This window comes from Anolis sagrei, chromosome 2 (genome assembly GCF_037176765.1).
Source record: "Anolis sagrei isolate rAnoSag1 chromosome 2, rAnoSag1.mat, whole genome shotgun sequence".
Classification (NCBI taxonomy): domain Eukaryota; kingdom Metazoa; phylum Chordata; class Lepidosauria; order Squamata; family Dactyloidae; genus Anolis; species Anolis sagrei.
In genome coordinates this window covers 89,828,347-89,851,198 of record NC_090022.1, presented here as the reverse complement: position 1 = coordinate 89,851,198, position 22,852 = coordinate 89,828,347, and the positions used below count along the sequence as shown (strand labels likewise).

Sequence of the window (22,852 nt, the reverse complement as noted above, 5' to 3'; positions counted from 1 at the left end):
TCATGGCTAGATATCACAGAGGTATGAGCCCCCGGTGGCGCAGTGGGTTAAAGCACTGAGCTGCTGAGCTTGTTGATCGAGGTTTGATTCCGGTCGCAGGTTTGATTCCGGGGAGCGGTGTGAGCTTCCGCTGTCAGCCCTAGCTTCTGCCAACCTAGCAGTTCGAAAACATGCAAATGTGAGTAGATCAATAGGTACCGCTCCGGCGGGAAGGTAACGGCGCTCCATGCAGTCATGCCGGCCACATGACCTTGGAGGTGTCTACGGACAACGCTGGCTCTTCGGCTTAGAAATGGAGATGAGCACCACACCCCAGAGTCAGACATGACTGGACTTAATGTCAGGGAACTACCTTTACCTTTACCTATGGGAGGGACAGGGGACTGGCACTCAATGTCCTTTGGCCACTCAATCCTAGGGAACACAGGATGGTAGTTACAGCTGTTGCAGCTGGTTCTAGCTGAAAACTGGCCCAACTGTCTTCAGTGCCTCTAAGTCAAAGAAAAGCCTGAATTTTGGGATGGAACTTGGACTTTCCCCTGACCTTGGTTAACCTTGGGCAAGGTGACGTTAAGGTGGTCTGGCCAGGGTTCCCCTATATCAGTCCTATGAAGTGTGTATCCACCATGGAGCTGATCCACATCTACACTGACCTAGTCTGTGTAGATGCACTTTCAGTCCACTATAGGTTTGCATATTATCTTTTACTTTCTTTCCCCCCCCTTTTTTTTTTTGATGATTTATAGCCAATATCCAACCTCCCATCTCTAAAAAAGGACTCGAATTAGTGAGTTCACTAATTAACTCCAGTGGTTCCCAACCTTTGGGCCTCCAGGTGTTTTGAACTTCAACTCCCGGAAATCCCAGCCAGCTTACCAGCTGTTAGAAGCTGAAGTCCAGAACACCTGGAGGCCCAAAGGTTGAGAACAATTGACTGAACACTCCAGACCATTCCTTCTGATGTAATCCAAATAATCTGAATTATATTCTGGGTTTTTTCTACTAGAAGTACTTTTTGTCCCATTTTTAGGCTTCACTCTAAATGTTGAAAAAAAAAGCAATGCTACTTATGATCTAATCATTCTCCGGTGGCCATTCTGGAGGCAGGAAGGCAAGGCGAGAAAGAAAAGCAACAGTCACTTAATGGAGAGCAAGAGTGACAGCTGAGCCAGGCATTTGTTATAAAAAGAAATAACTTGAAGGGGAAAATTGTCTTCCAGTTCCTAGCTTTAAAAAAAAACATAGGAAGCAGACAGGAATTTTCCTTTGGCTGTATTCTATGGTCAGAAGTGTTGAGTCTAACAGAATACACAAAAAGAAACCATAATGTGCATATGCAGGAAGGATGCAAAGCTCTCCTGGTTTGTTGTCTGTAGGAAAGTCAGGTAGACGGAGTCATGGAACTGGACATAGTATAGCACGACATTCACTCCCAATTAAGTGCAATACAAGTGTAGTGCCTGGGTGTGAACTATCTGGCCAGTTAGTTAAGAAAGGGTGAAGTTAGGTCACACAGGCAGCAAACTCCTGGCTGTATAGTCAAAAGATAGAATTTGTGATTATCCATGGTTTCTGGCATCCAAGAAGGTACACAAATATTGGGATTGTACTATATTCCCCCTTCCCAGATTAGAGTTAAATAGAATGTCAGGCCAAAAAGAAAACCCACACAATGCATATGCATTTCCTAGTCTCCAGCATACTTAACTTTAGGAATTGAAATTGTACTTTCTAAAAATATTTAGAAAATGGTCAAAATGAGGTTTTTATTATTTGTGTTATTATTCATTTGATTTTTATTCTGTCTTTCTTCCTGAGTGGGATCTAATGCGACTTACAAAAAGTGTTGTAAGCCACGTTATATAATCCTGGATGGATTTAAAGTGTTTGCAGCTTGGGACATTCTATGAAAATATTATACTAAAAACCAAAAGACACTCCTCTCTCAGAACCCCTCACAACCTTAGGCAACAACATTACATTCAGGGAAAATTAAAAGCTTCTTCCATCTCAGTAATCCTGAGTCTGTGGAATAATCTTGAAGATAATTCAGAATGTCCTCCAGAAAGATTGCTCTCAATTCGAACAAGTGAAAAAGATAATCCTTCATGAACATCGTAAAGGGCTGTGGTGGTGAACCTATGGCATGTATGCCAAAAGGGGCATGCAGCACCCTCTCTCCTGGCATGCACATCATTGCTCGGCCCCGCACCCTCGCCCACTGATCTGCCCACTTACCATACCACTCACTCCCATGCCCCCTGCTGGCTTGCATCTCCCCTACTCACCCGCTTGCTTCCCTGCTGGCTCACCTGCTAGCCCATCTCCCACTCACCCCCCACCCCACTCACTTGCCCCTGCATTCACTCATGCCCTATGCCCACCCCCTCACACCAGTTCAGATACTCAGTCTCTAAAACATTCACCATCACTGGTATAGGTCATTGGCTCCTATAAAGAAGAATGTGTTGACACAAACTTCTGATTCTGTTTCTATGAAAAAGGTAAGTAGGTATTTGAGGGCTTCCGGTGACAGCTCAGTTAATCAGTAGCTCACTTCACAATCTACATGTACATGCTTCAAGCCTTCTTCGGTGACAGAGTCCCATGCCAGCCATGGCACAATGGCATGTGACTTCTGGCAGAGGCCCTGCCCCCAAACAGAGTAGAAGCATCTTTGGATGCTTTCGCCTTCCAAACAAACAAACAAACAAACAAAAAACCATGGGAGCCTTCTGCCCTGTTTGGGTGACTCTTCCCCCCGTGAGGGTGGAAGTGTCGCCTATTGGAGTGCCATGTACGGCGACCATGGGGAAGAGCTCCTTCATGTCATATGATGGTATGTTTGTTAGCAGGAACAGCAACATGACAAGAAAGTGAGAAGGAAAGTCTCATTTTATCCTCTTCATATGTGTCTTCTGCATTGCTTTATGCCAGGCCATGAGGTTCAAAGCTCATGAGGGAAGTAATTCTCCTTATAATTAGTGCAATTATTTGGAGTTCTATTTTATGAAGCTCTGATGTTCTTCAAGGCTGTCTTGGGAAAGGTTTTCAGGCAACTCTACCAAATAACTTTCTGAGTACTTTTCCCCACTTTACACAATAACCCACCTGGGAGAAAAGGACAATAAGAAAGTTCCCTGATGAAAGATTTGATTTATAGGAGTTCATCCCATAGTCTTTTTATAGCAACAGAAGATAAAATAGGAAAAGTCATTGGTTGTATTCAATTCAGGCTGGTACCATTTTTGGTGTGACTTTTTCGGTGCAGAGCTTCTCAAATATTTGGAGTGATTGTCATATCCTTATGCTACATTTACTAGGCAGTAAAATCTTGCTATGCATTTATCACCTAAAAAGCCACCATCAAGTACTTAATACATTTCTGAAATGGTTAGATGAGCTGGCTATCCAGTACTCTATATTCATTAATACATATGCCACATTTTCATGTGTTGATTAGATTGATTAGTCTTTAGATGTTTTCTCCCTCCAGTTCTAGCTTGCTTAGTTGCTAATTATTTTTCTACAACTTTTTAAAAGTAAATATTGATACATCCACATACAAAGACTGGTATGTTTAGTTCAACTATCCCATAAACATAAAAAAACTTCCTGAGCTATAGAATGCTATTCCACAATCAATTATATACTTTTCCCGAGTCTTTTTATATTTGACCCACATTGTTCCTATAACAGCTCAGTAATATCATTTTTCAGTAGCCCATTAACTCCATTATGTTCATGATGATGGGTTGGAATCAGTTCTGTTAAACAGTCTCCATTGTTTTGCATTCAACATGTGCTATGGAAAATGGATGATGAAGCTCCCTGAACAATTCAGGATGCAATAAAGGGGATTAAAGGTAGCAGCAATTAGAACATCAGGATTCAGCCAGGGAAAAGGTGCAATATCAGAAACACAATGTGTTAGAAAACATTTGATACAATTAGTAATTATAAGGAAGCCTCCCAGTTGTGACTTGAGCCTGAATGTTAAAAAATGGGAGGGGGGGGGAGCTGTTTAGATGGACATTTTGAGGCACAACCTCAAATAGTCTTGTGGACATTTGAGAATATTTTCATTTCTCAAATAAATTCAAACTCTCTCTTCATTGTCAAAGGCCTCAAACATATCTAACATCTGTGGGAAATACGCCTTTAATCTATGGATGTATTTGCCAGTAGATCTAAAGCAAAATCAGGTGTATTAACTAAGAAATAAAAATTTGCAAAGCATTCAGATATAAATGAAAAAAGATATATTCAGACTTGGCTGAAGATGTTATAACACACACACACTTCCATAGATAACAGGATTCCAAGAGTTAAAACCCATTTTCCATCTCCAGAAATAAACTATGGAAAAAAATGCACAAGATCTTGAACAATAAAAAAAAACTTCTAGACTTTATTAAGGCCCTGTATAGTGACAGTAAGTTACAGATCAGATGTGGCAACTTGGGACAAATTTCTGGAGAAATATCCATGTCCAGAGGAGTCAGACAAGGCTGCATCCTTGCCCCATGCCTTGTTTAACATTTTCATCAATGATCTGGAAGAAATCTTATCAGACCCCAATGTACATCTGCCCAAGCTCTATATTGCTCTATGCCAATGCTGTTTCTATTGTCTCATGTTCCAGGACATTTCTAAATTTTTGTTCATGGAATGATTTAAAAATCAATTATGGGAAATTTAAAATGGTTTTTGAGGAAAAAAAATCCCTATGCCAATAGTCCCTCAACGGACATATCTTAGAACAGATTAGAAATTTCCAATATCTGGGGCTGCATTTCCTTCACACTCTGTCCTGGTCCACTCACATTTCTTTTATTTCCCTGAAAGCACAAGTTAGCAGATCAGCCATTTTACATTTTAGCATAACCAAAAGGGGCCAAGTATATACCATCAGCTATGAAAGTTTTTAATGCCAAGACTGCTATCCAGTTGCTGTATGCATCCAGGCAGATTTGTGGAAGTCCCATACAATGCAAAACTTTGCCCTTGTAAAAATCAGGATGTTGAATTTATGTCTCACATCTTATTGTCCTTCAGTTTTTACAAACAAGCTTGACTACATATTATTAACCAACTAGAGAAACCTTCCTGGCAGATCAACCCAATTCCAAGTAAAGTTTTTACTAGGTAACAATTTTCCCCCGGGTGACCTTGGCTGTTGTCAAGTTTCTCTCTGAAGTAGCCAGGATAAGACAACTTCCTGTATTAATTACAAGTTGAAACTTGCATTGTATATATTTCCAGTGTTTTTACCCATGTTCTTACACATCTGGAATCACACTCATTTATGAATCCGCTGTGCACTTTTTCTGCTGTCCAAATTAAGTCTTTGGACAGTAATAAAGATTGCTGTTATTCTCATCTTCCTGTCCCTTATAAGCCTCTATCCAGATGTACAAGTGGTCAAATTTATTACTTCCTGTGGTTTATAGGGTAATTGAATCCATCATTGTACATAGAACATGTCTATGCAGCAATTTTCCAAAAATATTGACACTGCAAAAAGCCCTGATTTCTTTAAACTACTTCATCCACAATAAATGTTGAAGTTTCAAACATATATCTAATATGCCAGTGTGTCCTCTTTCTCTAGGAGGTTTTCATACATTCTCTTTTATCTTACAATGAAATGAAATTCACATGAACAATACAAAATATCCTTTTATATTATGATTTTGCTTGCTATTCCTCTTTTGAAAAAGAAATCAATTTCAGGACAAGCAGTGAAATAAAAGGATGAGAGCCAGCATGGTGTAGTAGCTTGAATGTTGGAGTACAACACTGGAGACCAAGGTTCAAATTCCTGCTCATCCATGGAAACACACTGAGTGACTTTAGGCAGGTTACACTTTCTCAGCTTCAGAGGGAAGCAAAGGCTAAACCCCCTCTGAACAAATCTTACCAAGACAGGGTCACCATAAATTAGAAATGACCTCAAAGGCATACAACGACAGCAGCTACAGCAACAACAACCATTAAGGAAACCGAAGTGTATTTATTTTGAAAGTGTGATTAAAAACCATGTTTTATTTCAAGGCCCTTTTTGAAACACAACAACAACCCGATTTAATGTTTCTGGCAGAGAAAGAGTATATATGATTAATTATACAAATGGCTGCAATTTCCCCATTCAAGAGATGAAGCTGTTTTCCATTAGCTCTTGTTTGCCCCTCAGCAAAGGATCTTTAATTCACTCTACCAAGCAATAAAGAGAAAAATGCAATTTGCCCATATTTATCCTTTCAAAGTATCAATTTACCTCATTTCTCCTGAACCATGTATCTGGAGAAATGAATTAATAGCCACAAAAACTCATATTAAAAGAAACCAGTTCATCTTTAGGGGTTCTGCTGGATTCCTTCACCCTCTTCCCAACATTTGGAGAAGTACAGGATCTCTGAAGGATTACTCTCTTCTAATCTGCATATTACTGAATTAGTCAGCAAGTGTGTATTAGGTTGACCACTTTAAAATGTAAACCAAAGTAAATTATTCTGCATCTCTAATTTAAGCACACAAAATTCTATGTTGTCCTTATTCTTGACTATGCGCGTAGGTGATCGCATAAACAACTCACTTGGATCACAGCCACAGAGATTCATGGCACACCAAGGACACATAATTTCTCCCAATTTGGGGTAATTTGTTTTAGTACATTGTTGCCAGCTGTGATCCCCACACTGTCTTCCATATGGGGACCACATCTGGCATCAATGCTGTTTATATATGTTATAGCAAATGTTCTTGCTGAAATAAGATGTTTGTTAAATGCATTGTAGCAATAAAATGATAGGAAACAGCAAGGAATTTCTCATTTCCAAGAACCAGTTTTTATTATTTATTTCAGTTAAAGTGAAGGACAAATAGCTCAAACAATGATCACATTAAAATGAATGGGTTTTTTGAGATGATAGATATGAACAGGTTTCCTATAGGAGTCCAGCAGCATCCTTGCGGCTGGCTTCTTTTACTGTAAACTTTTATGGATAGCAACCCACTTCTTCAAATGCACTGTTGGTGATGTATCTGGACCAGTGTACATGGAGAAATGAATTGATAGACATGAAGGCTCATGCTAAAATAAATCAGTGAGTCTCAAAGGTGTTTCATTTCACTTGCTTCTCCATTTCTTGCCTCAGCAGATTAAAATAGTTTTCTTTGGAAAAGCTCCTACAGCATCACTTTCCCATCATGACATGTTCTCATCACTTATCTAATTCTCCTCCTCCTCTTCTCTTTCTCTCTTCAACCCCTCTCCCAATAACTCACTGATATATTTTTTTTTTACTAACTTTTGCTTGAATTGTGAAGTTGATTTAATTTTTTTAAAAAATTATGGAATAACTGTGGGAGGGTGGAGGTATGAGGCTAACCAGAAGAACAGCCTTCAACATGATCAGTGAATCATTGTGTTATTGTAGCAAGGTGAAATAGCAAGGGTGATCACTCTGGGGGATAGTGACTTTGTGTGATAAAGTCCTGCATCCTCCTTACTTTCATCTCTGACCTGAAACCAGCTGCTTCCTTATCACCTGAATCGCCTTACTCTCAATTTATTCCACACCAGTAAGAAACAACAGCAGGGGTTCCTCCCAGGGAAAGAAGAAGATATGGAACAGCACTACCTTCTCATCACAGGATTTCATCCTGTCAGTGTTGACTAAACACTGAAATGACTGTATTTATCTTGCAATCTTAATGAAATGGGTGAAAACCAGTTTTGGAGCATTACCAATTTAGGCAGGACAAAAGGATGAGGCTGCAGAAATGGCTCTTATGCTGGCATACCTGTCATTGAGTTGTGACTCACAATGGGTGCATAAACCATGGGATTGTTCTATTATTTAATGAATTAAGGCAGAGTCAGAAACTAATGCTTACTCTGTGGGAGATAAGCACTACTGAATTCTGCTTCCTGGCACTGATATTGGATATAAGCAAGGAACGGAACATGCATTCTTGCTGTTTGATTTTTTTTTTTAAAGTAGGGAAATTTGTGCAGTTAGGATAGCTCATTTGAGAAAAAATGCCAACAAAAATATGCTCAGCCCTGCCTCCTTCTACGAAGTAGGAATGGCTGCTATAAAGGGCACCTTGGATTGTTCACTGCGGTCCACCTTGCTATTTCAGAGAGATGTTTGGGATTTCGTTCCTTTAAGATGCTCCCATTGGATATCTCCTCTTTTCACTGGGGAGCTGTTGAGCTGAACATTAAAAAGATTTTAATCTTGAGGAGAGAAGTTCTACATTTTACACAGGAACATGCAGAAGTTTTCCCAAAAATGTCTTCACCAGGGTTGTACAAAGTGATATTTCATTAAAAAGAAAAGAGATGCACAGGATGGACTGCTAGATATATCAACTGTCAGGAACCCCATTGTGTGCAGCTAAGGCAATTTGTGTCAGAGTTAAATGAGTGGTTGTGTGTGTGTGTTTTTTTTTGTTTTGTTTTTTTTGCTGGATTATGCACATAGAGATCATACTAGTGCTAGAAAATGCTGCCAAGGCAAGTTGTGACTGGGTGAAAAAATGATTGTGTGCTTTTAAGTTCTATACACACACAGCACGCTGGGAGCAATGTAGCCCTCTCACAAGACTAAAGTTGACCCGTCCTTCTCTTGCTTGCTCTTTTTCTCTTGACACCAGACTTTGTGTGTGGATATAGGCTGCATGTTTAACAGCAAATAAACTGTGATTAATTTAGTGAAACATTTTCCAGTCCTATAAATGATTTTCAGAAGGAAGTAGCAGAAGCTGAACTTGGAAATATATTGGATTTAGCTCTCAGAATTGCCAGACAACAGGTTGTTTCAAATATGTGATGAGATTCAGGACAAACTATAGCTAAGTGAGCAATTCTCCTTCCAGCCAGAAGTTGTTTCTTAATTCCACATCACTGAAATGATGATACAGGTGTCATGTGTTTAGAGATTCTTTCCTATATAATAGGTTGTGGGAAAAAGCTTTGCAAATTATTATGTGCACATGTACACTGTGCAGATCAAAGCATTTCCTGGTTATATCCACTTGTAAGCAAAAAAGCAGAGGGGAGCTGTGACTCGATAGGGGCAAAAATATTATTGATGGCTCACAAGCTTTTCTTTTTATTCTACCATGTCAGAGAAACCTGCTGGCCTGATTTTCTTCTCACTTCCCTCATGTGACTGAAGGCAGTACATTGATTATAATCAGTTGGCAGGGGTGGTAGTGAATCAGCACCTCACTTTTCTCTTTTACTATGCCGCCAGCTGTAAAACTGCCTCCTGGAGCTCAGTGAAGTGTAAGACCGCATGATGGAGGTGTAGTGTATTCCCTTTTAAGTGTCTGGTGTCATTTCCTTTTCTCTTTATTCTTTTTAATAAGCTGTTTAAGTTGCCAATATATTCTCTCACACAAAAGATGTCACAAAAGGGAGGGGAGGGGGTGGGGGAAAGAGAAATTACTCAAAGAAATATGCCAGGCTTGTGCCAATCCATTAAGCTTTGAGTCAACCCTCAGTTTGTCCCCACTATATTTTATAGCAGTGAAATGACAGCTAATGTTTGAAGGCTTTCATGGCCAGAATCACTGGGTTGTTATAAGTTTTTTGAGCTGTATGGCCATGTTCCAGAAGCATTTTATCCTGACATTTCACCTGCATCTATGGCAGGCATTCTCAGAGGTTGTGAGGTCTGTTGGAAAATAGGAAAATGGGGTTTATATATCTCTAGAATGTCCAGGATGTGAGAAAGAACACTTGTCTGTTGGAATTAGGTGTGAATGTTTCAATTGGCCACCTTGATTAGCATTTAATGGCCTAACAGTTTCAAGGTGTGGCTTCTTATTGCCTGGGTGAATCCTTTGTTGAGATGTGATTAGCTGTCCCTGATTGTTTCTTGTCTGAAGTTCCCCTGTTTTTGAGCGTTGTTCTTTATTTACTGTTATGATTTTAGAGTTTTTAATACTGGTAGCCAGATTTTGTTCATTTTCACGGTTTCTTCCTTTCTGTTTTCAGTTAGTATGCTGAGCTTAAAAACATTGGGAGCTGCCTTGGATTCAGTAGTGAAACCATAGGTGCATTCTAAACCAATAATGGCAGTGACTTTCTAAGATTTCAGGCAGGATTCTTTTTCTTTCTCTCCTTCACTCTTCTAAACTTACAAAATACAACAAATTTATTCAAGCTTGAATGATAGCTGACCCACTGCCACAGCTGCTAGTGTAATATAGGAATTGTGCCCAGATACCTGTAAATCTGAAAATTGCTAGGTAGTTCTACTTATTTGGCACTATGTAGTGGTTTCAGTATAAAAGTGAGTCAAGCAGAGAATAAATTACAGCAAAATAATACAATTGTGACTCAGCATCCTTTCTATTTGAAGAGAATCCAAGTCGTGGTGGCTTTTTGTTTATATTTGCCTTTGCCAAAGGAATTCAAATAGTTCTTCCTAGAGACTAGAATATGAGTCAACGAATTGAAATTATGAGGGTGGGGGATATGCATTAATGTCAGAAAGAACTTTCTGACAGTATGAACAGCTATGGAATAGACTGCATCAAAGGGTGTGGACTCTCCATCTTTGGAGGTCATTAGAGAGAGCATGAATGGCCATCTCTGAGGCTTTAGTTCTGTATTCCTACATGGTATGAGGATGAACTCCAATAACCTTTGTGTTTCCTTCCAACTATATGAAGCTGTGATTTTATTGCCACTGCAGTTTTGTGACACAATTACTGACTTTTCATTATTTTCATTATTGAGTGTGGGGGCTCTGAGAGTTATTTAAAATAAACTCATTGTCTCCAATCCATATGAAATATTACCAAAATATGAGAGATCATACCGGTGAGGGGAAATGTTCCCCCCTCCCCTTTGGTAGGTGCAATCAGTGCTCTTCTGCCCGACTTTCATGATCCACCTCAGTGCCCTAGGGCAACACACACTCCATTCAGAAGTGTTTTTGATGCTCATAAAAGGCCTCGAGAGGATGGGTGTTTCAGGATCAGCTATCAGGGTGAAAGGAAAGGAAGGTGACCTTCTACCCACTATTTTCCACCAGCAGGACCTTATCCAAGCCAATTTGTTCACCTTTCGAGACCAGCAATTGGTAAAAAGTTGGAAAAGAAATGGTAAAAACATACAGAGAAATCAAATCTATAATGTGATTGCAAAAATAAATTTTTTGAAAGGATTAGCACTGGTGACAGCAGAGCATATAGTTAAAGAAAGGGAACAGCTAGCCATTTAGGAAGTGAATAAAGGAAACTTGGGTGAAAAAAAAGATTAAATGTAGTGATAAAATATGGGCATACAGCAGGAAAAAGAATAACAGAGGGTAAATTTTACAATAATGCATGAGAATGTTAGACATTTGTGGCGAAAACTTCCTGTATGTTTTTAAAACAGACTGGCCATATTGGGAAGTAAAATATTTTTAATATGGAAGAAAATGACTTCTATATCTTTGTACATCCCTATAGTACAGTGGATTAGGAGAGAAGAGAAATTTAGCATGAAAAGAATTTGGAAAAAAAATGAAAAGTAGTCCACAATGTCATTAAAAAGTTGTTTGCATACCCCCAGTCTCTAATAAAAGGTGGCAATGTAGGAATGGTTTCAGTTTAGATCATCACACCTTAATAAATAATCCAATACAGAAAACCATAAAGGAATCTCTGAGAGTTAGAGATAATAAATGTTTTTATGCTGAAATCGGCTACACAATTATCTGGAACTGAGTTTTTCAAACTCAGTAAAATTTACTTCTGCATAGGTAGACAGCCTTAGGATAGCACTGCTAGAGTTCTTTATGAAGTGTGTTATGACAGATAACAATATGTGAATTACAAATGACAGACAGCGTAACAAAGAACTGAAAATCCTAAAATGAGCATATCAATTTACCAACTGGACCAAAGTGCACATTACATCAATGGCATATTGTTCAGCAATTTTTTTTGTTCTTCCTTAACTATAACGTTACATGGAGTCCTAATGCAGATTAGGGCAACCATATGTAAGGAGAAATTAGTATTAGAATTACTTTAGATCAATTTTGCAAAAAATGCTTCCGTATCTTTCAACTAAAACATGCAACAATTAAAAACAAAAACAATGGCAACAGTATAGCACAGTACAACCTTCATATTTGTGATACATTCTTGGACTTTGTGTTCATATGTGGGACTGTGGAAAATAGCAGACCCTATCCTTTTTAATGGGATGAATGACTGGGATACTTAGAAGAGGGTGTAGCTTTTACAGGAGGGACCCTGTGTGACTAAGTAAAACTGTGTATTTCAGTTCTGCACATATGAGGGTTGTACTGAATAAAATAATACCCACCCCATGAAAAGATTGTGGAAAAATCTATTGACATAACACTGCTATTCTAAAACTGGTCAGTCACATTCTGTCAAATGTCTGGGAGCAGAGAAGAAAACTGGTTCCAAAAAAATTAGCACCTAGATTAATCAGGGAAGACCATCTCAAAAAGGCGACAGCACTCCCTGAGTCTCTTCCATAAAAGGTTTTCAAATGTTTGATGCCTATGATATAGGTTTCAGAATATGGGCAGCTATGTCAAGAAAGACATTACAATAAATATTGAAGTCCTGAACCATATATAGTGTTATAAGTTAAAATCAACCCCATGAATTAGAGTAGAAGGCATATCACCAACCCCAAACTTAATGTTGTATGATAAAAGAGTTTTTGCCCCCACCCCTGATTAGTCTGAACTATCTTTAAAGGGAGCCCCATATGTAATGCATTGCTCTAATCTAACCAGGTAGTTTTTACTATTTAAACCCCTTGCTTTTTACTCTTTAAACTAGAATGCAGTTTGACACCATTCTAATTGGTGTAGCTCAATATGGAATCATAGAAGCTGTGGTTTGATAAAGCAGCAGTATTATTTAGCAGAGAAGACTAAAAACATTGCAAAACTATAACTCTCATGATTCCATAGCAATAAGCCATGGCAGTTAAAGTGACAGCTATAGAGTAGATGTACCCATATTTATCCATGTCCAGGTAGGAATGTAGCTGAACCACTGGCCAAAACATATTCAGAGCTACAAGGCCTTCATGATACTAAGGCTTCCAGAACTTGCAGTGACCTCCAAGATATGAGCCTCGTTCTTTAGAAAAACAAACAAACCCTTAAACCCTTGTTTTATGCAGGCATTTGGTAAATAGGAAACTATGGAATAAGACTTTAACAGCTTGAATAATGGACTATGGATTTTGGAAAATTCTTTTGGATATAAGATCATTGTATATGGTTTTAAATCTGTTTGATTGATTGATAGATATGTGTTTTAATTGCTTATATCTTTAGATTGTAAATGATAAGTAAATAATAAATAATAATGACTACTGTGAATGAGGCAAGTTGAAGGGAAGGATAGGACCTATTTTTCATGCACACTGTAATCTTGATTCAGATCAGGGTCATCCACATTCATTTTTTAAAAAGGTGCTTCATACTAGTGAATGTTGTCATGTGCCTTCAAATCTTTTCCAGCTTATAATGACCTTAAGGGTTTTGTTGGCAAGATTTGCTTTGAATGACTTTGCCATTGCAAAGAGCGAGCCTTCTCCTTTCTTTGGAATGGGTTGTCCATGATTGACTGGAGATTCAAACAAAGGCCTCCCAGAATCCTAAATGATAGTCATCATCATGATTTTATTTCTCACCTTCCTCTTCTAAAGTAATGCAACAACATAGAGTTAAAATACAGTTGATAAAAACATACAACCATTTAAAAAAACCAACATTGAAACATGCATTAAAATAATATATACTATAAAATTTTGATTTAATTTTAAAAAGTTTTAAATCAACTGGGTAGCCCTGCTGAAAGAAAGAAATCTTTCATTCTTTTTGAAAATTCAGATAGTATGTTTAGCTGTCAAATCTCTTCTGATTAAAGAATAAGTTGGGTGGGGAAACAAAAACATTTTTTACCAGGAAAAAGGAAGGAAACATAAGTTCTTGGAACAAATTTACTGTTTTTGTTGTTATGTGCCTTGACATTCACTACAATGCATGACACACCCCAAGATTTCTGCAGTGACACAGAAGGTGGGGGGGGGGGCACTAAAACACTAGGCTATCTGAGCCTGGGGAATGTGGAATGGCAGTCAGGACAGTTGTGAACAGCTCCTGCTGTCCTCACAGTTGGACAGTATTTTAGCTTTCCCCCAACTTAAAGTAACCCAAGGCAAGGTCACATTAAGGTGGCCTTGCCACAGGTTACCACGGATCAGCCCCATGCAGAGTGCAGCCACTATAGGTCTGCACTCTGCTCCTAAATGATCATCGTTGATGTGTCCTTAGTCTGAGAGGACACAACTTGAGCAGGGTTTCCATGGTCAAATCCCAGGTCTCAGAATTGCCAAACATTTTTTAAAAAGCAAGGACAAAGAGATGTACATTTTTACAAAAAGAAAAACAAAAACAAATGCTTTAAAATGGAAAAGAGAAAACTTGGTGAACAATAAATGGTTATGAAGTGAAATAGAAAAAGGAAACAGAAATGTACAGCAAGACCATAAATTGTGATGGTAGCCGAATGACACAATATTCTTGTGTGTGCTGAGAAATATTGTTGGAGTACTTCAAAATGATGTATGTTTCATAGGTAATTTGTAGGCCTGGGTAACAACGCAAAAAATTGTTTCTAAAATCGATTCGTTTTTTGGGGTTTTTTGCGTTTCGATATTTAAAAGAATTCTGAAATTTTCCTTTTAAAAAGTTTGATATTTACGAAATTTCGTTAATATTAACGAATCAATTCGTTAAAATGGCGGATGCGGTTGCGCAACATGAAAATATTAGTTTTAAATAATAGTTTTAAATGAAAATATTATGAAAATATTAGTTTTAAATAATAGTTTTAAATAATAGTTTACCCGGAAGTGGGGTAAATGCCGACCGCTTGCAACCAGGGAGAGGGGAGGGAAACAACTATAAAACTTGCACCAGACATAAAACTTGCACTCGGCTCAGGTCACTTTGACAAGCTCGCGCTCGCTCTCCTCCCTCTTTTCCCTTCTCCCTACCAACATAGATGCCGCCGAGAAATTTGCATATTCATCAGCCCCGGGATCGGATTGGGAGACAGTCAGGGAAATACAGAGAGCGAGAGAGACCTAGAGAGAGCGCACGTGCACCCGCCCCCTCTCTATCCCTTCCTCCCTCCCACCCGCGCGGTCGCCTCCGTCTCGCGCACGCAGCGCGCGCACAGCCAGAGATAGAGGCACACATAGTATACACACACGCACACGCACTGAGCTGCTCCTTTAGCCCAACCCTGAGCAAAGAGGGAGAGAGAGAGAGGGAGAGGGAGAGAGAAGAATCGGGTTGCTCTGCTGCTGTTGCTGCGCCTCCTCCTGCGTTTCCTTTTCCCGGCGGGGGAGGCGATCGGGGGAGTCAGCAACCGCAGCAGCGTCGTCGGCCTTGCTGCTGCTGCCGCTGCTACTGGCCGGGGGTCTTTCCCAGGGCGGCGGATGCCAGGGCCCCGCCGAGCGGGCACGCCGGACCACCCCTGCGCCGGGCCGGGCATGTGAAGATGTCAGTGGGGTGTGCATGCCCAGGTGAGCCGGGGAAAGGGGGAAGAAGGGGGCGGGGGGAGCCAGGGGAGCCAGGGGAGGAAGCCAGGCCAGGAAGGGAGCTCGCTCGCTCAGTCTCTCTCTCTCGCCTGCCTTTCCTTCTCCTTGCCCCTGCTCGGGCCCCTTTGCAGCCAGGAGCTGAAATAATAACGAAACAATTACAAAACAATTACGAAATAGCTTTAAAAATTTGTTTCGTTTTTTAGTTGCTCCTGGATGGTTTGTTATCGCTTCGTTAAGAAGAAAAATAACGAATTATTAACGAATTACAAAATTAACCAACGAAACCGCCCAGCCCTAGTAATTTGATATGAGTCACTGTTTCTTGGATATTTGAAATCAAGTGTTAAAATGAGAGGTCCTATTTCATAATATGTGGCCATAACAAAAAGGTCATTATTACTTTAGTTAGTTAGTAATTTTGGAGGGACAGGGTGTTAGCTTTTTAACTGGTGAACATTCTCTTCTTATTCAATTGCTTAGAAAATATTTGCCCATATAACTACACTGTTTTTCTCTTGGATCTGTAGAAACAAACAGACAGATAAAACACAGAATTTGCAAGCTTGGTAGTTGATTAAATGCCCTTTGACCAGTAGCTGGCCACTTGGAGTGCCTCTGGTGTTGCCGCAAGGAGGTCCTCCATTGTGCATGTGGCAGGGCTCAGGCTGCATTGCAGCAGGTGGTCTGTGGTTTGCTCTTCTCCACACTCGCATGTCGTGAATTCCACTTTGTAGCCCCATTTCATAAGATTGGTTCTACATCTTGTGGTGCCAGAGCGCAGTCTGTTCAGCGCCTTCCAAGTCACCCAGTCTTCTGTGTGCCCAGGGGGGAGTCTCTCATTTGGTATCAGCCATTGATTGAGGTTCTGGGTTTGAGCCTGCCACTTTTGGACTCTCGCTTGCTGGGGTGTTCCAGCAAGTGTCTCTGTAGATCTTAGAAAACTATTTCTTGATTTAAGTCAATGACGAGCTGGCTGATACCCAAACACGGGATGGGCTGGAGATGTCACTGCCTTGGTCCTTTCACTATTGACTGCTACTTCCCGGTGGATGTCAGGTGGTGTGATATCGGCTAGACAGTGTAATTTCTCCAGTGGTGTAGGGTGCAGACGCCCCGTGATAATGTGGCATGTCTCGTTAAGAGCCACATCCACTGTTTTAGCGTGGTGAGATGTGTTCCACACTGGGCATTCATACTCAGCAGCAGAGTAGCATAGTGCAAGGGCAGATGACTTCACTGTGTCTGGTTGTGATCCCCAGGTTGTGCCAGTCAGCTTTCGTATGATATTATTTCTAGCACCCACTTTTTGCTTGATATTCAGGCAGTGCTTCTTATAGCTCAGAGCACGGTCCAGAGTGACTCCCAGGTATTTGGGTGCGCTGCAATGCTCCAGTGGGATTCCTTCCCAGGTGATCCTCAGAACTCGGAATGCTTGTCTGTTCTTAAGGTGAAAGGCAGTAAGAGCACCTAGAGAGAGCTTCTGTTCAACCATCTCAAAGCTCCCTGCTTGAGCAGTAATGGCACGATCATCAGCATAGACGAAGCTCTCTGTCCCTTCTGGCAGTGGCTGGTCATTTGTGTAAATGTTGAACATGGATGGGGCAAGCACGTTTCCCTGAGTCAGGCCGTTCTTCTGTTTCCACCATCTGCTTCTCTGGCCCTGGAACTCAACAAAGAAGCTCCTGTTTTGTAGCAGGTTTCCTATGAGGCAGGTGAGATGGTAGTCCTTTGTGATATTATACATTTTTCTCAGGAGGAGGTGGTGGTTTACAATATCATAAGCCACTGACAGGTCTATGAAAACAGTTCCTGTGATCTGCTGCCTTTCAAAGCCATCTTCTATGTGCTGAGTCAGGTTCAGCACTTGTGATGTGCAGCTTTTGCCTTTCCTGAAGCCAGCTTGCTGTGGAATCAGACATGGGTCTATTTTTTCCATAATTCTATGCAAAATAAGTCTCTCCAGAACTTTGTAGAGGTGGCACATCAGGGAGATTGGTCTATAGCTTTTTGGATCATTATGGTCTTTGCCTGGCTTCAAGATGGTGATGACTCTTGCTTTCCTCCAGATTTTGGGGATCTGACAGGATGCCATGCAGTTGTTCATTAGCTCCAGCAGCCAACGCCTTGCTTTTGGGCCAAAGTTCTTGATTTGTTCCATCCGTAGATCATCCAGGCCAGCTGCTTTGCCATTTTTACATTTATTGAGAGCGATGTCCAATTCAGTAGGTGTAAAGGGTTCATGGAGGTTGTTGTTCTCAATCTCTGATTGTCTGGCTATTGGTTTCTTTCCTACTTTGGTGGCAAGGTTGGGTTTCCCATTCTTCAAGAGTTGGTGTGCTATCTGATCTGCCTTTATGTTGGCATAGGTATTAGTTTGTGAGGAGTCATTGCTCAACCGCCTTAGCAGCCTCCATACCTTCTAGCTGCTCCTGCCCATGTCTCTATGACAGATGATCTCCTGGGGGAAAAAAAAGTAATGTCAGCCCATTCAGCGTTTAAAGTGTTTAAAACAGAACAAAACAAATGTTTTCTTTCATCAACATTTGCTTAATATACAGATAAAAGGCACAGAAAGTGAAAATAGTGAAAGAAAAGAAGCTTATCTATGTTATTTGATTGCTATTTTTTATTTGTCAGATATACACTAAGAATGAATTAAAACATCCAAAATATTTTAAAGGATAAATAAAAATGATAAACAAAGCAATCTTATGCAGAGAAGGTTGAGAGGAGACATGATAGCCATGTATAAATATGTGAAAGGGCATCATAAGGAAGAGGAGCAGGCTGGTTTTCTGCTGCCCTGGAAACTAGGACTCGGAGCAATGGATTCAAATTACAGGAAAGGAGATTTCAATTGAACATTAGGAAGAAATTCCTGACCATACAAGCTGTTGAACAATGGGACTGTCTGCCTCAGAGTGTGGTGGATGCGCCTGCCTTAGAAACTTTTAAACAGAGGCTGGATGGTCATCTGTCAGGGATACTTTGCTTGTGCTTTTCTTGCATGGCAGGGGATTGAACTAGATGGCCCATGTGGTCTCCTCCAACTCTATGATTCTATGAATCTATGGGCATGGGGGCTGTGGCTGTTATGAAGCTGAATCCGAAATGGAGGGTTAGGTGTCCCCCACCCCTGTTTGAGGAAAATATGCATTTTTGAATGTATGCAGTTATTCTCTATATTAATTTTTGTGCATTGTATCTTGTGTTTGCACATTTGTACAATTACAATTTTTTTTACATATTTTAAAGTAGCTCCTTGAGGGGTTTATCTTCAAAATGTTGATGCCTTGTGATTTCATTTGCTTTTTTTGCTTTTTTGTTTCTTTTGCCTCCCAGTTGTTGCCTAAGTTCTCATCTGGCAATGCAAGGAAACTAGGGAAATCTGCTGGCAGCCCTGTGGAGATCAATCAACAATCCGTCACTTAGAGAAAGATATTGGCAACCTGCCTATACAGGAGCAACAAAAATAAATGAAAGCAGGGTACATAGGTAAGAAAGAGAGAAGTTAGTATGTGATGGCTAAGGCAACATTATATATACTTTAAGTTGCAGCCAGAATAAGCTGCTATTGACCATTTCTTTGATTGATATTGTTGCGGTTTGATGATGTGGACAATGCTTGAAAAATGCAAGTAATTTCCAGTCTCTTGCATCCTTGTCCTATGTACTCTTTTCTGTAGCTCTTTGTTCTAGGAAAGACTGCCAGAATCTGCAATGAGGAACATAGCTTTGAATGACTTTAGAAGAGCCAGATGGTTTAAGAATATTGTTCAATGTCTTAGTCCAGGTTGTCAGGTGAAAGAGAAAGTGAGAGCATGGCTCTGCAAAAAGCCTTGTGCAACCCCAAAAATGAAATGTTCCTTCAACCTCACCTTTCAGTGGGCAGTAACCCTTTCCAATATATTTTCAGACAAAGGATAAAGCTATAAGCTAGAATGAATGCAGTTTGACACCACTTTGACTGCCATGGCTCATGGCTATGAAATCCTGGGAGTTGTAGGCTCCAGCACTTTTGGGCAGGGAAGGCTAAAAACCTTATAAAACTAGAACTCCCAGGATTCCATAGCCTTGAACTTTGACAGTTAAAGGGGTGTTGAGCTACATTTATATATATTGTAAGTCACTGGGCATCACATATTATATCTTATCCCTAGACAATCTTTAGGCTCAATTGTGCAATTTTTATTTTTAATTTCTGGGAAGTGAAATTTCTCACCTGACTGGGTCATTTCTTTTTAAAGAGAAATCTTGTAGTCCGAGAGTACTCCTAGCCACAGTTTTGATCCTGAAACTCAAGTAGGCTAGAAATGCCTCTTCCCCAGTTGTGTTAATTTGGATTTACTTTTGAGAACAAATAGTTTTGGATGTCAAGGATTTTTACCTAAGGCTATCTTAGGTAGATAATGAGGTAGTCTGCCACCTTGTCAGCTGTGGGAACGGGTATGATTATCACATGTTGACTGCAAATTAGACTTCAGGAATAAAGAAAATGTGGTCTTCCATGTTATTGGATTGTATCCTCTAATGCCTCTTATATTTGACTGCTGAAGGGCACATATACATTCCCCATATGTGGTGCCATATATATAGCTTTTAAAGACATGTGGGTAAAAGAGTCTACAATATAGAGCAAATGATAAACATTTATCCAAACCAAAATGGTCTGTGGATTTAAGTAACATCTTCACATGAAAGATGCAGAAACTAAGGAATGTTAAATAGAAGGTAGGGAGGAATAGATGGACAGAATGAAGATTATGCTGTACACAAAAATGTTAGTGGCACATGAAAAAGAACATCTAAAATTATCAACAGATGTTTAGATTGTCATATATGGAGCAGGACTAACAAAATCAACCTGGATGTAACACCTGGGACCTCTGGCTGTAGTTTCAGACCCAGGGGGATTTTTTTCAGCCCCACGATTTCACCCATTTCTTCTAGGTTCCTTGAATTCTTTATGAGGACAGGGGAATACACAGAAACCGCTATCCAGTGCTCTCTCCTCATCTACAGCAAGTGCCCCATTGTGGCCAAACTGACCATCTACTATCCCTTTGTCCAGGTGCTAACCTTCTGCATCATTTGCCCCAATGCGGCCAGAATGGAGATGTTTGGGAGTTGCTGTCAGAGGCAAAATATATTTATTTAAGAATTGAGAAAGCTGTTCATCCAAGACCTGGTGGTGGGGCACTATTCATGCTTCAAGGTCTGTTTCTCAGCTGCAATCACCATTGTCAGATCTTTTGATTTACTCGTGGTTTCTTCCAGAACCTCTTGCCACTCTCATTTGCTTCTTCTCATTCACTAGTTATTGAACCAGTGGCTTCCTTAGCCTCATTTATTTTCCTTGAAACACACTGTTTTGACAGTGGATGTCAGAAACACTAATAATATTCCCCCAAAAAGACAAAAAACCAACAATGTAGCAGGCTAATGGGCCCCTTTCTGGCCAACAAGATCCCAGCAATTTATACTGGCTCTTCCCCCTATCACATCAGTTGGAAACTGCCAACAATCACACACACACACACACATATGAATGTATAGTAAGTAAAAGTAAGTTCAATATCATTTCTAAAGTAGAGTTCTTGCATCCACCTATCCAATCTGCAGCCATCATAGAGGGACCTGTCCCATAAATAACATCAGACAAAGTCAAGCAAGCTATTGCAAAAAATGAAGTCAAATAAGGCTATTGGTCCAGATGACTTGCCTACTGATGTTTGGAAGCTGTTGGGAGATCAATGCTGTGGGTGGCTCACTGAGCTTTTCAACAGGGTTATCACTGAGGGCAAGATGCCAGACATCTGGCTGACAAGTGTGACTGTGCCCATCTGGAAGGGGAAAGGAGATGTTGCTAACTGTTCCTCGAATAGACCAATCTGCTTGCTCTGTCATACTACATCTACATGAAACCACTGTAGTGAGGTCATATGGATTTCTGGGGTTCGGTGTCATTTGTATGCAGATGACACACAACTCTATTACTCATTTCCACCTAAACCCAAGGAAGCTGCCAAGATCCTGAACCAGTGTCCGGCAACTGAGGCTTAATACAAACAAAACAGAGGTCATCCTAATCAGTGAGGAGGCCAATTGGGATATAAGGTGGCAACTTATGCTCCATAGGGTTACACTCCCTCTAACAGTGCAGGTCTGCAGTTTGGGTGTCCTCCTTCAAAGCATAGGATTACTACCTACACACATTTTTAGTTCAGTCACTTTCTAAATTTTGGAAACCAATTCAGAAATGCTTTTTGTTGATATCAGACTTTCAGAGTAAACAAAAAAACTGTAGTAGGGATATGGTCATCAGTTTTTATTTTTTACAGTTGAAATTAAAATTAAATGGAAATATCTTTTTCCAATGCCTACAAAATACAGCACTTACTGTTTCTAAGGGAAACGTCAATAAATCATGGTTATCCAATTTTGTTATAAGAAAAGCCTAGTGAATTGTAGTGAGAGCAGACAATGACTAGGACAAAATGCACTGCTGTATTTTAATATTTTTTCTACAAATCTTTCTCTTTCAACTAAGAAGTGGACTATACCTCATAAAAAGAAATCTTCCTAAAGGATAATGAAATACTGTACTCACAAAATAATTTCAACAGCCAGGGAAAATCTAGGAAAATGCATATATTCCTTTCTGTGTGCAAGTTTATGAAGTAATATTACACAACTCAGGAGAAAGTCTAAGAAACAGAACCCTTGAGAGTTTATTCCAGAAATTTGATGCCCAACAGTGATTGATTCTACTAGAAAAGGGGTTGTACAATTTTGCCACAGCTTTCTATAGATTGCAAAGAAGCCTTGAATTTTAATTATTGTTTTTGTATCCCTTCAAGTCATTTTCAGCTTATGATGACCCTAAGGTAAACATATCATGAGGTTTCTAGAGATACAAGTTTGTGACTCACCCAAGCTCACCCAGTGGGGCTTTATGGTGAAAATGAGAACCAAACCATGGCTTTCAAAAGTATTGATAGATTATGTTTATAAATATCTTTAAGAATGTTAGATAAAAATTTGATACCTACTCACCCAATTTCACACACTACTTTTCTTTTCTTATTTAATAAAATCATGAGTCATTTAGTAAACAGAGTCCCAGAAGAACTATGGACAGAAGTCCGCGACATTGTTTAGGAGGCAGCAACAAAGTATGTCCCAAAGAAAAAAAAAACCAAGAAGGCAAAATGGTTGTCTGCTGAGACA

At 39.9% G+C, this 22,852-nt stretch overlaps 1 long non-coding RNA gene across 1 annotated transcript in view; it reads left to right on the top strand.

Moving 5' to 3' along the window:
• LOC137096049 (uncharacterized) overlaps positions 1 to 22,852 on the top strand; it is a 136,752-nt gene that overhangs the window by 108,324 nt on the left and 5,576 nt on the right. The window contains exon 2 of the long non-coding RNA XR_010909180.1: positions 18,965 to 19,117. This is a non-coding gene — a long non-coding RNA (uncharacterized lncRNA). The remainder of the gene's footprint in view (positions 1 to 18,964; positions 19,118 to 22,852) is intronic.